This window comes from Pelophylax lessonae (assembly GCF_965119305.1).
Source record: "Pelophylax lessonae genome assembly, chromosome: 2".
Classification (NCBI taxonomy): domain Eukaryota; kingdom Metazoa; phylum Chordata; class Amphibia; order Anura; family Ranidae; genus Pelophylax; species Pelophylax lessonae.
Window position 1 is genome coordinate 473,344,739 of NC_138769.1, and position 16,802 is coordinate 473,361,540.

Here is a 16,802-nt window from a genome sequence, read left to right on the forward strand (position 1 = left end):
ATTCCCTTCAGTCCAGATTTCGCCCTCAACATTCCATGAAAACTGCTCTCCTTAAACTCACAAATGACCTACTAACAGCTAACACCAATGGACACTATTCTGTACTACTCCCCCTGGACCTCTCTGTTGCCTTTGACACAGTGGACCACCCCCTCTTCCTCAAAAAGCTGCACTCCCTTGGTCTCCGTGGTTGTACTTTTCACTGGTTCTCATCCTACCTATCCCAATGCACCTTCAGTACTACTTACAGCTCTACTACCTCCTCTCCTCTTCCTTTCTCCGCCGGGGTCCCCTAAGGTTCTGTTCTTAGTCGGCTCCTTTTCTCAATCTACACCTCCTTCTTGGGTCAACTGATTGCCTCCCATGGCTTTCAATATCATCTCTACGCTGATGACACCCAAATCTATCTCTCCACCCCTCAGCTCACTCTGTCAGTCTCCTCATGCATCACCAACTTACTAACAGACATATCACCCTGGATGTCACATTACTTCCTCAAACTGAACCTATCCAAAACAAACGAATGATATTTCCTCCCCCAAGTTTCTTTTACCCTGATTTCTCTGTCAAAATCAACGACTCAACTATCACCCCATCCCCCATGCCAAGGTCCTAGGTGTTATCCTGGACTCTGAACTATCCTTTCACCCACATATCCAGTCCCTGTCCAAAGCTTGCCACGTCAACCTCCGCAACATCTCCAAGATACGCCCCTTCCTAACCAACGACACCACAAAGCAGCTCTGGTCTCAATTACTACAACTCCCTTCTCATTAGCTTACCTTTAAATAGGCTATCCCCTCTTCAGTCCATCATGAACACTGCTGCCAGGATCATCCACCTTACTAACCACTCAGTGTCTGTTACCCTTCTTTGTCAAATCCTCCATTGGCTGTCACTCCTACAATCTACAAATTAAATTCAGGATATTAACCATAACTTGCAAAGCCATCCATAACTTGGCACCCAGCTACATCACTAACCTGGTCTCAAAATACCAACCAAATTGTTCTCTTTGTTCCTCCCAGGACCTACTGCTCTCTAGCTCCCGCATTACCTCCTCCCATGCTCGCCTCCAGGACTTCTCCTGAGCCTTTCCCATCCTCTGGAATGCTGTACCCCAATTTGTCCGACTATCCCCTACTTGGTCCACTTTCAGACGATCCCTGAAAACACATCTCTTCAGAGAAGCCTATCTAGCACCCACCTAACAACTGTACATTTATTTTCTCCATCAGCTCATCCCCCACAGTTATTACCTCATGTATCTCTTGGCCCTCCCTCTTAGATTGTAAGCTCCAACGAGCAGGGCCCTCTGATTCCTACGGTAGTGTATTGTATTTGTACTGTCTACCCTAAGGTTGTAAAGCGCTACGTAAACTGTCGGCACTATATAAATCCTGTACAATAATATTAATAATAAAGCACAATGGAAAAAAAAGTGAATGTACAATATTTTAAAATTGCAGAAAGAGAGATCTGTGAAATATATAATAAAACACTGGAAATACAGTATAATTTAATAGACAGTGCTCCATACACCTGGGAGACAAAAAAGATATGTGCAGATAAACCACAGAAAAAAAATATGACCTTGATGAATTCATTAATACCTCCCGTTATCTAACATTGCAGAATACTATCCAAAGGTACAGATATCACTGTGAATGTAATGAATTTTCAAGCCCAAGTAATGAATTCTCTGGCCTCTCTTTTTCTACAGATATTAAGATCTATCACAAAGGAATTTATTCAATTGTTCTTTCCTGAATACAAAGAGTATGCAAAAAAATCATCACACACTAGTATACTTTTAATATTTCCAAATTTAGAACAAATAAACAAAATATTATTTATTTAAAAATAATTTAAAATATCAAACATAGTAGGCACCTTAAGCCCCGTACACACGATAAGAAATTGGGAAGGGAAATTTCGTCCGACAACCGATCTGCCGATTTTCGGATTGTTAGTATGGTGCTTCCGATAGCCGACTCCCACTTTTCGGCCAAAAAAATCCTGGTGTGCAGGCTATATAATTTTTGTCGTCCGTCAACACAACGTCCGATTTTCGTGCAGTCAGTACACAATTCGTCAGACAAAAATCAGAAATCGGAACACGCATGATTGGAAGCAAATAACGACCCGGAAGAATTTTTGTACGAAAACTAGCCATTGTATCAAGAAAGAACTTTCGTCTCGCGGCAGGCAAATAAGTGAGAAGAAGGAAGCTGCTGCTCATAATTGTATACTTTAGAATTAAAGAGGCATGTGTTCTGTTATGATGATGACAATGATTTGGCTATTCTATATGTTTCTTTTTTTTAGAATGTTAACTCTTCACCATTCTCAATGGTTTATGAATGGAAAATATCTAACTATTGATGTGTCCCTTTACTCATTTTTTCATTAATGTATAATACATATATTGCTGCCTACTCCCAATATGCTCAATTTTTAGAAATAAAGATAGGCAAGTAGTTTTTTAACCATTTTCTTTACTTTTGAAATAAATATATCCAAACATAAACATAAAGATACTCTCATTAGTAAAAATAGAACAGAAAAAAAGGCATTCCCTCCTCAAATAACTTAGAAATAAATAATAATGGGTAACAGAAAAAACACATTATAAATTCAATTCATTTATACATAGGTATAGTCATGTAACTATGGGGGTAGGTGGGGATCAGGGGCATATTGCCACTGACTGCCATGTGGCTGTTGTGGCTGTTGTGGCTGTGGTGGCTGTGGTGGAGGTGGAGGGGGTGGCTGGTAGTCTGACAGGTGCATGTGTCCGTGGATTTCTCCTCGGACCCCTTTATTCAGCACCTGCAGTGAGAGGACCTCTGCCATTTGTTGCTGTTCCTCAGTCATCAGCCTTAATTTATTGGCTGTGAGAAAGCCAAATGAGTCAGCCTCATCTGGCTTTCTTTGCAGGGCCATAGAGGCCTGACTTAAGAATAGAGCAGTGGCATCCTCCAAATTTTTGGGTTTTTTTCGTCTCTTTTCAGGAGGTTGGGTGGTTACTGACTGCTCTGATGACGCCTGGCTTCCACTTGGCTCCTCCACATTGACACTTTCCTGTTTAGGAAATTAAAACATTATTATAATATTATAGTGTATATAAAATGTCACGTTTGTTTCATTATTTTAACCAAATAACAGACTTTACATTAAGGGTAAATTATTGGCTTGATAATCTTTTTTTGGCATCATTATCTTTATTGCAGACAATATATTGTAAATCTTCCTCCTGGGTTTCAGCACATGAGCCCTCTGCCGAAGTGGAAGGGAGAGTAGACAGGGATGGCCTTGATTCTGATTGTTTGGTCAGGAAGCGCAGGCTCTCGAAATACCAGAGCCTTGGTACATAAATATCGGAAGCAGCAGTTCCTGGCCTTTCAGAATCCCTGATTTTGTTCAGCTCCCTTTTAAAGGTGCTGCGCAGGTTTGATATTTTGTTCCTGACATAATGAATGGCAGCATTTGGGCAAAATGGCTTACGTAAATCAGCCAATTTTTGAAGAGCCTCATTTTTTATTTGTTTATTTGAGTAATCCTTACTCTTCTCCTTCCACAAACAAGGCAACTGTCTGTATTCCTCAATAAATTGAGGTAAAAAATCCAGTGACGTAAATTTGTCAACCATTATTTATGTCTGCAAGACACAACACAACACAAAACATTGTCAAAGATCATGTATTTTTTCACATAATAAAGATAGGCCCAATATAAGCTGTATAGGGCCCAAAACACCCGTGCTTGAATCTAAAGTCGTACCTTTGTTTGCTCAGATGAATCATGGTTCGCTGATCGATCGTGCTCCTGTGACAGATCTGTCTGATGGCGAATCGGCGAGCGAACAATCTGGCGTCCTTTAAATACAGTGCATGCGTCAACTCCGCCTCCAGTGGCGCGCTGACGCAGGGGCGTGTACATGCCCAATATTAAGCTGCATGCGACACATAGACACGTGAGTCGGCGGAAGATTCATGGAGGAGATGGCAGAATCGGGGAGTTGCAGTGAAGGCCGCAGTGGTTGGGCTCATAAAAAACCCAAAGCCACACCTATGAGTAAGGGTGAGATGGTTGAGATGGTGGCCATACTGGAGAAAAACTATTATGATGGCAAGCTGGAGAATTATGAAAGGCCCAACTCCAGAAAAGACAGAATTCTTGAGAAGGTCATTTCATCTCTAAAGAATATTTATGGTGTGGATCGATCCAAGGACCAAATCCGAAAAAGATGGTCAGATCTGAAACATCGGGAACAAGAGCAGCTAGGTCACATCCATCATATCCTGAAAAGAAGTAAGCAATAGTTGTGTTTAAGCAATATGTATTGGGTATATTTGGTGTATGTTGTATAGATGTTGTATAGAAATGTATAGATACTAATGTATATGAAACCTTTACTTAATAATTTTATTTGTCATGTGTGTATTTTCTTGATATATTTAGGATTTATTTGTATATTAAATTAAAAGACAGGAATCCACAATAAACTATATATGCATATTATTGCAAAGATTTTTCTTTACAAACTCATATTTGTTCCATATTGTATTTTTCACCTTTAAATAGGGAAAAAACGAAAAATTTAATTAAAAGAAAGACAACATATGAGGAGAAGGGAATCTACCATGCCTGCTCTATCCACATTGGAGTAAAAAAAATGGTCCCTGATGCAATGACACATTCCCAAAACAAAGGTAATTGTTTCCTATGCTGAGTAGATCATTAATGTCCCTACTTTTTAGGAGGTAACCATGTACATGTCAGAATATTTTCAGTGAAAAAAGCTGTCAAGCAGTGCACCATGTCATAGGAAATTTCCCCCTGTGAATTTTCTGACATGCCACATTTTTATTATGTAGAAAATGATCAAAGAAAACACACTGTGACCACTATGGAGGAAAGCAATGTGGCAAGTAGTCCAGAGTGCAGCATGATGGAGTCAAGTGTTGAGCAAATCAGCTTACCACCACAGCAACATCAAGGTTGGTAGCCACATAATGTTTAGAAATGGAAGCCGAAAAATATGTGAGTTTGGGATGATTCTTTAACCTTCTATTGTTGTATTTCAGACAGAATGGACATTCCAGATGTCCCCGAAGTTCCCTCATTTGAGCCATGGGATCTGTCACCTACAGCCGGATCAGATCTGGAAATATTTGCTCCAAGATCCCCTGCCATGATTCAGAGTGAGTCTCCAAAAAAGAAACAAACACAAACAAGTGTTGGGGAGCATGTTTTGTGCCCAAGTAAGTATTATTCTTTTTTTGTTTACAAAAGATTTTATTAGAAAGTCAATACAAGAAAACAATTTAACTTTTACACAGGTCAACAATGTAACATCGCATCTATATATAAAAATATATTGCATAGAAAAATACTCTGAAAACATAGCAAGTGTGCAATAAACGTTGGTCATAATATAGCAGAATATAAAGTAGTCAAATACACCTGAGGGGTCAGAACTGTCTAGTTAGACATACCATATAGGTTAAGAAGTACTAACTGGTCCAACACAATTGTCCCAAGAGTCCCATTTAGCATGGAATGTCATCATGGTGCTATTAAGGGAATGAAAGATTTTTTCTGTTAGTTTGATGCATTCCATCCTGGAGAGCACCTGAGACCATACTAGAGTATCTGATTTCCAATTACAAGCTATCATCCATTGAATGGAACACACCAAAGTATGAATCAGATTAGATGTAGATTTCGGGACACCAGGGACTTTTACAAAGAGCAAGCATATCTTAGGGGAGAGAGAAACCTCTGACCCAGCCAATCTGGTCACCAGTCTCTGTGCCTGATCCCATACGGGTCGCAAACATTTGCAGCTCCAAAAAATATGAAGTAAATTACCTTCTTCTGGACAGCCCCTGAAACAGAGGGGAGAGACTGAATCGTAGAAGGAGTGAATCAAGGAGGGAGTCAAATACCATCTTGTAACTACTTTTAGGGGTGTCTCCCTGCATGCACTAGAGCGTGAACATTTACGCATGTTTGAAATCATGTGTTGCCACTCCGGAATGGAGAAACTACAGCCTAGGTCTTGTTCCCATCCAGTCATATACTTATGTTTATCTGGGAGGGTACTAGTAACAATATGAGAATAAAGGCTAGATATAAGCCCTCGATCTCTAGGTGAGGTGGAGCAAATGTTTTCGAAAATGGTAAATGGAGGGTTTAGTGTGAGGAGGTCCTGTGATTGAAAAAATGCCCTCACCAGAGTATAGTGGTCCCTTTCAGAGCTGGGAAGACCGTATAAATCTACCAGTTGTTCAAATGTACAGAAAATATTGCCTATGGAGAGCTTTTTGAGGTTCACCAGGCCTCTGGTTATCCAAGGGGATAAGTCCTCTCTGCTTAGAGGGAGTAAACCTGAGTCAAAGTGTCCCAAAAAGGATGTTAGCGGAGAGACTCGCGACAACAGACCCAAGGGGGTTTTAAATTTCTGCCACAGCCTGTATAAATGAACAACAATTTTGTTCGCAATTGCGTTATAACTAGACGGCTGTGCACCATTCCAGAGACCCGCCGAGAGAAAGTTCGGAAAAACTGCGGCCTGTTCGAACGAAAGCCAGGGAATGCTCTCGGGGTCTGCATTCCATTGAGCCATTTGAATGAGTTTGGCGGAGAGATAATAGGACCATAAATCTGGAATGCCCAGGCCACCCTGGGATTGGGGGGCATAAAGTATATGACTGTTATATCTGGATCTCCTACCGTTCCATATGAATTTAGAAATCTCCCGCTGAAAAGAGCTAATATGAGATTTAGGGACATTAACGGGGAGGGCCCTAAAGAAGAACAAGACCTTAGGTAAGATAATCATCTTTATGGCTGTAACTCTGCCCAGAAACGAGATGTGGTATGAAGACCACGTCTTCAATAGCAAACTTAATTTTTTAAATACTGGAGGGAAGTTGGATATAAATATTGATTCATAATGGGGAGTAATCTGGACCCCTAAGTAGCGAAAAGATCTCAAACACCAGGTGAAAGAGAAACTCTCTCTGATGGAGGTTTGCATCCAATTAGGCAGATTAATCGGCATAATAGAGCATTTGGAGAGGTTTACCCCTAAGCCCGACATGGATCGAAATCTCTCTAGTTCGATCAGCAAGTGAGGGAGTGAAATGTGAGGTTTGGATAAAAATAATAAAACATCATCGGCATACATACTTAATTTGTATTCGTTATCCCCCTTGTAATGCCCAGTAATAAGGCCATTCTTTCTAATGGCTGTAGCCAAGGGTTCAATTGCTAGAGCGAACAGGAGGGGGGAAAGTGGGCAACCCTGTCTCGTACCTCTATGTATAGTGAAAAATTCAGAGTTACACCCGGGAAGGCGAACTCTTGTTTGAGGGGACTGATATAGAGCTTTAAATCCATGAATGAACCCTTCTCCTAGTCCATACTTAGGAAGAAGGTGTTCTAGATAAGGCCAGCTGACGCTATCAAAAGCCTTATGAATATCAAGACTCACAAGGCATGTAGGGGATTTACTAAGATTGGCGTCATTAATAATATTAGCGACTAGCCTAATGTTGTCTGAAAGCTGTCTACCTGGAACAAACCCGGTCTGGTCAGGGTGGATCAATTTATGAATTACATTGGATAGTCGGTTAGCTAGCAGTCTGCCGAATAGTTTAAGGTCATTATTCATGACCGAGATGGGCCTATAATTTTGAGGAAAGGAATGATCTTTATCCGGTTTCGGGATGAGGGACATGTTAGCCAGGAGCATTTCTGCTGGAAAGTTTCCTCCCTGAAGAACATGGTTGAATAATTTAGCAAGTCTGGGGGCAAGAATTGTGGCAAAGGTTTTATAATAGGAAGAGGAAAAGCCATCTGGGCCGGGGGCGGTGGAGGTTTTGAGAGCTTTAATCATATCTAGGACCTCGTCTACTGTACAAGGTGCCTCTAAAGTATCCTTTTGTGTACTTGACAGAGACGGGACAAAAAGGTTATCTATCCAGGGGTGAAACTCATTTACAGGTAGCGTAGAGGGCACCGAGAGGAGGTTTTTGTAAAAGTTTGTAAAGATTTCCAAGACTTCCTTGGGGTGCGAAACCATCCTCCCGTCTGGCCCTCTGAGCTTGTATACATGAGTAGGTCTTGTTGTTTGAGTTAGTTTCTTTGCAAACATAGTGGATGTGGAGTTGCTGTGGAGTGTAAATTTGGCTTTGGACCACCTAAGGGCCTTTTCAGTATCACTAGAAAGGATGTCATCCAAAGCTTTTCTTTTAATATGGATCTGATCCATAAGTGTAGAGGAGGGGGAGAGATTATGTTTATAGTATAGTTGATCTAATTCTTTCGTGAGGGATTTAATGTCTGACAATCTAGCTTTGTTCCTGGCCGAGGCCAGGGCAATCAGATTTCCCCTGATGACTGCCTTATGAGCCGTCCACACCACAGGAGTGGGTGAAATCCCATCCTCATTAATCTGGAAATAATCTATCAGTGAAGAGGAGATCTGGGCAACCAACGCCGGATCATTCAGTAAGGAGTCATTCAGTCTCCAGTTAAATGTCGTGCCACCCAGACCCACTCCCCCCGATTCGAAGAGCACAATCTGGTGGTCGGACCAAGGGCAGACATGTATACCTGCAGCTGAGGAATTAGCCAGCCAAACCGGGGTACAAAAAATATAATCAAGCCTGGCCGAGCTATTGTGTGGATGAGAATAAAAAGTGTAACCCTTTGTACCAACATTGTGGGCTCGCCAGGTGTCTATCAATTGTTTATCATTTAATGCACGTTTCAGGCTTTTAGGGAAAGCCTTGGATGAGGCCGTAATGTTACTTCTGTCCAATGAAGGATGGGCAGCTAGATTGAAGTCCCCTCCAACCACCATGTGTGGGGATTCAAACCTGTCAAGAACTTCAAAAAATTGTCTAAAAAATGTGGCATGCGTGTCATTAGGTGCATACACAGAAGCTAAGGTAATAGCCTTGCCTGCAATACTCCCCTTAATAATCAAGAATCTGCTCTCTGGGTAAGTAAGTATTATTCTAATGTTGGTTCTAGTGTATTTCTATTTTTGTGTATTTGAATTAATGCTTCAAAGGAACTACCTGTTTGCTACATTACCAAGGTGTGAAACCATACAGTGCTAATGTACATAGTATAAAGTGCATTACCATGGGGGAGGAAGAGGTGTAGTGAGCTGTTTGTGTCAACAGGTGGAATTGTTTATGAGCCACAGACACCAGTGTAAAGAGAACATAATGTTTGCACTGTGTACTTTCATAGTAGTATAGGTGTCATAAAGGGCAAGCAGGTTCCACACAACAATGCACAGGGTAGGAACTAACTATTAATTCGTTTCTGATGAACTTGACCACAAATGTTTACATATTATGACCTCATCTAGTTGCTTGTCATTTACTTAATACATATTATTTTTATTAACAGGTAATGTTATTCCTTGTTGTACAATTGCCAGGATGACTGTTGATGCTTTGCAGTGTTGCTCAGAACTGGAAAAAAATAAAGAAGGCTGCTACAGCTTTACAATGCAAAATGCGTGACTTTGTTGATCTGCTTGCAAAATTTTAAGGTTACTTTTTATGTTATATTTTTTGGTTTTAATTGGGATATTTTTGTTTTTCCTAATGTTCTTAAAACATATATGGCCTATTTTTTGGCCAATAACTGATCATGTGCAAGAGGTGTCCCAAAGTTTTACAAATTTTATACAGTTTTATACAGGGCTCCTATGCATATGATAACGTTTTATAAGTACTAAATAAGAAGACTTGAAGAACTATTTTGCTTCAGTTTTTTTAACATGTCTACTGAACAAAGCTCCCTGAAATTAAAAGCAATCTAGATGTTCTCACCAAAGAGAGTCTGGTGTTTAAGCACTTTACAACACCCTAACCCTAACCCTGTGAATGTGTGTTATTAAAAATGTTTCCACTCAACAATGTGTGTTATAATATTTATTTGGCTTGCTGTGGGGGGGGGGGGTCTAAAGCTGTGTAAGGTGGCACAAAATGTATGATGGCTGTCCTGTTCACATAGTTGAATGTTAATTAAAGCATTTTAGTTTGTGTGTATAATTATCAGCCTGCCAGAATGATTGTTCCTTCTGGACCAGTGGCCATCTAACAAGTGATATTCACTAGTACACTGAGTGCACAATGATATCTGTCGACTGAGTGGCAATCAGTCTACACATATTAAGGTTCTATTTAAAGGACTAGCACTCCTAGGATTCTATATGTCATTGTGATAGGTACTAGCACTAAGTGTACTGAGATCAGTGTAATATATAATGAATCGCAGCTTCATTTGTCCATTTCCCTTTAGATTACCTATATATAACACTTATATCTCTACACTGAGCGAGTTTCACATAACACTGACATCTCCTTACATTGGTGGGCAGTGAGAAGGATGTCATAAATTAACACAACATAACAGGTGGAGGTAAGTTGTTATTACACTAATGTCTTAATAAAAAAAAATAAAAAAAAGTATGGGGACCTTCTGGCCAATGACCACCAAAGGTGACATTGGGTGGACCTTGGGTGTGACCTACTTTACAATGTGAGAGGGCTTGTCGAATTTAACTGGGGTGCTGAAGGCCCTGGTCTTTTGGCCACCTAGCAATGCCCCAGAGCTTTGAAATTTCAAATTTTTCATATTTTGCTTATTACATTGTATATAAATTATATTAATCAATATACTTGACATATGGACCCAAATGCACACGCTTACAAAATGTGGATTATCTTTAGTGAAACATGTGGTGCTTAAGAATAATTACGATATAGTGACCTTGTGAATCAGTTAAGGTCTAATTTCACTATTGGAGTAACTGGTAAACCAAACACACATGGTAAAAATCAAATTTTAACAGCTGGGGAGAGACAACAGTAGATAAACACACTGATGAATGTATTAACCCTCCAAAAGTCACACATATATAACACACGATGAACAAAAAACATGTTGATTTTGGCGTGTACCCAAAATATTAAAATACACACTCCTGAATAAATGCAAGATTTTTTAATTGCACAAATAATAATAAATTTATACAAATTAGACTGTATCGGGCAGGAATTGCTGCCAAGAAACAGCCCTTTTCCCCACAAAATAGTCGACATATTGTTGTCTAAAATCACGGGCACTTCTGGATGGCAAGCCAGAACGGGCTACTTCCATTGGTGTCATAGGATCAACAGGCCCACGTGCTTCAGCCTCTACACTAGGCCCTGGCATGGCAGGGTCACTCTCAATTGGCTGAGAGCTTACATATGTCTCTGCATGCCTGCGCAAAAAATTATGCAAGATGCAGCAACAGAGGACCACATGATTAATTTTGTATAATGCCAGATGGATGGAGCTCAAGAAAAGTCGAAACCGATTTGACATTATCTCGAAGGCATTCTCCACCACTCTTCTAGCACGGGATTGCCGGTAATTGAAAATCCTTTGCTCGGGGTGAGGTTTCTCAGAGGGAATGGCTTCAAAAGATGCTCCCCAAGCGCAAAGGCATCATCAGCCACGAAAATAAAATTGAGACCCTCAATTGTTTGCTCCCTGGATGGCAAGTTGAGAGTGCCATTTTGTAGCCGCCGAGCAAACTCGGTTTGGTCAATGACTCCCCCATCAGAATTGCGGCCATTCTTTCCAATGTCCAAAAAAATTAATTCATAATTAGCATTGACAATTGCTAACATGACAATGCTAAAAAAACCTTTATAATTGTAATAATAGGATCCCGAATTAGGTGGTGGGACGATGCGGACATGCTTGCCATCAATAGCACCCCCACAATTGGGAAAATTCCACTGCTCCTGGAATTGGCCAGCAACTTCCTGCCACTGCTCTGCATTGGTCGGAAACTGTTGGGAAAAAATTAAAATACAATTAGTGCTTGTGCACATCACATTATTACACACACATTTGGCAGAGAAATGCTTATGCAACTTTAAAATAACAACAACATGAAGGGAATCTTTAGCATTTTGGGATATGACATCTACATACATTTAATTTTCGCCTCCTAATGTCATAATATTGTAATTCACCAGCTACAGCATTTGTATATGCTGACTTTTACATTTAGCATGGGTGGGTGGGTAAAACTATGGTTTTAAACATCATTAAGGGCTTGTGCCCACTGAACGTTTTTACATCAGAAAATAAACATACGCAATCATAGGTTTGACTGGATGGACTGATGTCTTTATTAAACCTCATAAACTATGTAAGAATAAATTTCTAAAGGAATAATGGGTTCTGGGAAAGTCAGAAAATTACACAGATACAATATACTGTTAACAGGCTATGCGTTTAGGAACACATAGGAGAGAATGCTGGGGTGGTTACTGGGTCATTTTAAAAATGCTTAGGAAAATATATAGCTTTACTACTATGTGCATGAGGCCAGAGGGTAGTTACAAAATAATGACATCTGTAATTTGATGTACATCCAAAATAAAGTAAATTAGGTTGACATGACAAATACATGGAATGTAATATAAAAATAAGAAACATACCTTGATATAGTCCTTCTGCAAGACTTTAATGATAGCAGAGCAGGTCTCAGGGATGATGACTCCAAGAGCTTGGGGGGAGATACCTGTGGTGAACTTGAGATCCTGCAGGCTTCTCCCTGTTGCAAGATATCTCAATGTTGCAATTAGCCTTTGCTCAGCAGTAATTGCAACCCACATACAGTGGGGATCGAAAGTTTGGGCACCCCAGGTAAAAATTTGTATTCATGTGCATAAAGAAGCCAAGGAAAGATGGAAAAATCTCCAAAAGGCATCAAATTACAGATTAGACATTCTTATACTATGTCAACAAAAGTTAGATTTTATTTCCATCATTTACACTTTCAAAATTACAGAAAACAAATGGCAACTGCAAAAGTTTGGGCACCCTGCAGAGTTAATATCTTGTACTGCCCCCTTTGGCAAGTATCACAGCTTGTAAACGCTTTTTGTAGCCAGCCAAGAGTCTTTCAATTCTTGTTTGAGGTATCTTTGCCCATTCTTCCTTACAAAAGTCTTCCAGTTCTTTGAGATTTCTGGGCTGTCTGTCACATCCATCCTCTCTTTAACTTCAGCTTTTTCACAGATGGCATCAAGTTACCATCCAAAATTTGCTGAAATTTTATTGAATCAATTTTCCCTTGTACTCGTGAGATGTTCCCTGTGCCACTGGCTGCAATACAACCCCAAAGCATGATTGATCCACCCACATGCTTAACAGTTGGACAGAGGTTCTTTTCATTATATTTTGTGCCCCTTCTTCTCCAAACCTACCTTTGCTCATTCTGGCCAAAAAGTTACATTTTAACCTCATCGGTCCACAGAACTTGTTTCCAAAATGCATCAGGCTTGTCTATATGTTCATTTGCAAAGTTCAAACGCTGATTTTTGTGGTGAGGACGTAGAAGAGGTTTTCTTCTGATGACTCTTCCATGAAGACCATATTTGTACAAGTATCTCTTTATAGTGGAATAGCGTACCACAACTCCAGTGTCTGCCAGATCTTTCTGGAGGGATTGTGCAGTCAAACGTGTGTTTTGAATTGTTTTTCTCACAATCCTGCGAGATGTTCTGTCTGATATTTTTCTTGGTCTTCCAGATCTTGCTTTAACTTCAACTGTTCCTGATGACTGCCATTTCTTAATTGCATTCCGAACAGAGGATATTGACATCTGAAAATGCTTTGCTATCTTCTTATAGCCTTCTCTAGCTTTGTGAGCATCAACTATTTTCAGTTTCAGTTTTCTAGACAACTGCTTAGAAGATCCCATGGTGCTGATTGTTGGGGCAAGGTCAGAAGAGTCTGGGCATTTAAAACCTTTGAGATTGACATCACCTGGTCTTCCCAGACGATGATTGAGAACAATCCATGAAGCTGGCAGGTCTCAGCCTTTCAAAGGGGGCAGTGCATGCTATAAATTCTACAGGGTGCCCAAACTTTTGCAGACACCATTTTTTTGTTTTCTGTAATTTTGAAAGTGTCAATGATGGAAATAAAATCTAACTTTTGTTGACATATTATAAGAATGTCTAATCTATAATTTGATGCCTTTTGGAGATTTTTCCATCTTTCCTTGTCTCCTTTATGCACATTAATACAAATTTTTACCTGGGGTGCCCAAACTTTCGATCCCCACTGTACATGTATCCTGCTTCAGAATAAAGGGGGACGACAAGGCAAGAAGACGGTGAAAACACGGATCCGTCATCCTCAAATAATTCCTGAAGTCATCAGGATTATTTTCCTGTAGCTCCCGCAGCAAGGTCATGTGGGAAAATTGCTCACGGTTGAGCAACCAATTTTCGGTCCAGGAGGTCCTCTTTTTTTCTTCTTGCAAAGAACTCGGCTTAGAGCAATTACTCCCAGCCCAACAACAGCAAGAGTGGAATCCTCGGTCATCATAATTGCTTCTCGAACGATGTCTCGGAATATAGCGAAATGTCGTTTACCAAACAAATGCTACCAAAATCAGTGAGAGATGCCCAGAAGGGTCACGGCCAAAAACTCACTTCCTCTTTTGTAGCGTTGGACGTAGTTACGTCATCTTTTGTCGGACGACAAAATTCGTGTGCAGTCTAGAGCACATTCCAACCAACAGACACGCACTGTGGACAAAAGACGGATGACCGGTCGGCGGAAATTCGTAGGGTGTGTATTGGGCTTAAGTAAGGTAGCACTATGTAATAATATATACAACACAAAAACAACATATTCTTAAGGCCCGTACACACGTACCGATTGTCGGCCGAAAAGATTCGGCAGACGACCGATCGGCCGGTTTTCGGATTGTTAGTATGATGCTTCCGACAGCCGACAGCGCACTTTCGGCCGAAAAGAATCTGTCATGAAAGCATTAAAATTTTTGTATGCCGACACCAGAACGGCCGATTATTCGCCAGTCAGTACAGAATTCGGCCGACAGACAACAGATTTGCAAGACTGGGCATGCTCAGAAAAGAAAAAACACAGGGAAAGTTAACCATCACATGACATCACTTCTGCAGTCGGCGGACAAAATTCGTGTGCAGTCTTTTGCACTTTTCAGCGGACACGACAGCCCGGGGACAAAAGACGGCCGATCGGTCGGCCGACGATCGGTACGTGTGTACGGGGCTTTAGGATAGGCCAATGGTTACACCTTAACCACTTGCTGACCGCTCACATTGAGTGTACTGCGGCAAAGTGGTTCGTTATCGTCCAGCGACGTAGGTCTACGTCGCTGGACTCCTTCCCTTGTGGGCGGCGCTCGCGCGCCGCCGGAGGCTCGCTCCCACTGTATTCAGTCACAGCGGGAGTCGGGCCAGGGGAGGAATGGCGGTGATCACCGCCGCTCTTCCCCGATCATCGGGGATCGAGTGTGGAGATCCGCCCGCTTGTGTAAAGAAAGAAGGTGGATCTCCTAAGTGACAGGCAGGGACAGATTGCAGGATTCAGCATAGCTGAACCTGCGATCTGTGCCTGTGTCACACAGTCCCCTCCCCCCACACACGTCAGTAAGCACCAGGCATACATTAACCCCTTGATCACCAATAAAAGTTAACCCCTTGCCTGCCTTTGGGAGTGGCAGAGGAGGGATGCCAGGTTCTAAAGGTACAGTAGCTGTAGGGGATCAGGTTTGCAGGAGGGGGGGGTCAGATCAGGTGTGGGGAGGGGGGAACAGTGCTGGGAGCAAGAAGAGGGATTAGGAGATAGGAAAGGAAAGTAGGGGGGTAGTATTAGGTGACAGGGAGAGGGGGAAGGTGGAGAGGCTGGGGACAGGAAAGCGGCAGAATGGGGAGGGGGGCAGTCACATTTTAGGTTAATAACTCTGATCAGCAGATTGTAATCCGCTGATCAGGGTTATAGAATTGTTCAGCAGAATCTGATGAACAATTCTGTTATAAGTTCATGGTCATTGAAGTTAGACCTGGCCAGCTGCAGGCAGTGTTGTAGGTCCGCATGCCGTATGGACCTGGCAGGAAAAGGTTTAAGAACCAGAATAATCTACTAACAGGAATAGGGTCGAAAAAAAACCTCTAATAATAAATGTATCTTATTTGCTTGTTTTTGGTCTGTTAGATATACCAAAGAAAGGTCTTATTATATCTGTTCGACAAATGCAAAAAACAAAATTTGTTAATTCAGCGCAGACTCCAGACTGTTATCAATTATTGTTCCTTGCTAGAGAGGGTGGTGTTGCGTAGTACAAAAAAATGGTAACCGCAATATTATGTAGTCCTAACACACACCCTATCCTAGGTTTACCACTATAAGGAAAGTATGCTTTCCTTAAAGCTGAACATTAAGTAGCTATGAAAACGCACAATTTAATGCAGTTTTGAAAAGGTCAAGCAGCTGAAATTCACCTGATATCAGTTTCTTGCAGTCTCTGTACAGCAGGGCTGGAGTTTTTACCACTTTAGGACCGGAAGAATTTGCCCCTTTAATGACCAGGCCATATTTTGCGATTCGGCACTGCATTATTTTAATGAGCAATTGCGTAGTCGTGCAAAGCTGTACCTAAATAAAATTGATGTCCTTTTTTTCCCATAAATAGAGTTTTCTTTTGGTGGCATTTGATCACCTGTGCGATTTTTATTTTTTTTGCGCTATTACAAAAAAAGAGCAACAATTTTGAAAAAAAAAAAAAAAAAAACAATATTTTTCACATTCTGCTATATAACATTCCCAAAAGAAAATTTAAAAATCAATTTTTTTTTAACATTTTAGGCCAATTTGCTTTCTGATACATATTTTTGGTAAAAAAAAAAAATCGCAACAAGCGT

General features: G+C 40.9%; 1 protein-coding gene and 1 pseudogene across 5 annotated transcripts in view; both read right to left on the reverse strand.

Annotated features, from left to right (window-relative positions):
• The window catches only part of MYO16 (myosin XVI), a 539,163-nt gene that overhangs the window by 131,902 nt on the left and 390,459 nt on the right, over window positions 1–16,802 (reverse strand). The gene's annotated exons all lie outside the window — the stretch shown is intronic.
• LOC309546705 (putative nuclease HARBI1) lies at window positions 864–14,305 on the reverse strand (annotated as a pseudogene). The gene is made up of 4 exons: window positions 14,174–14,305; window positions 12,540–12,719; window positions 11,128–11,882; window positions 864–908 (listed from the first exon to the last, which is right to left on the reverse strand). The product of its transcript is annotated as a putative nuclease HARBI1 (transcript).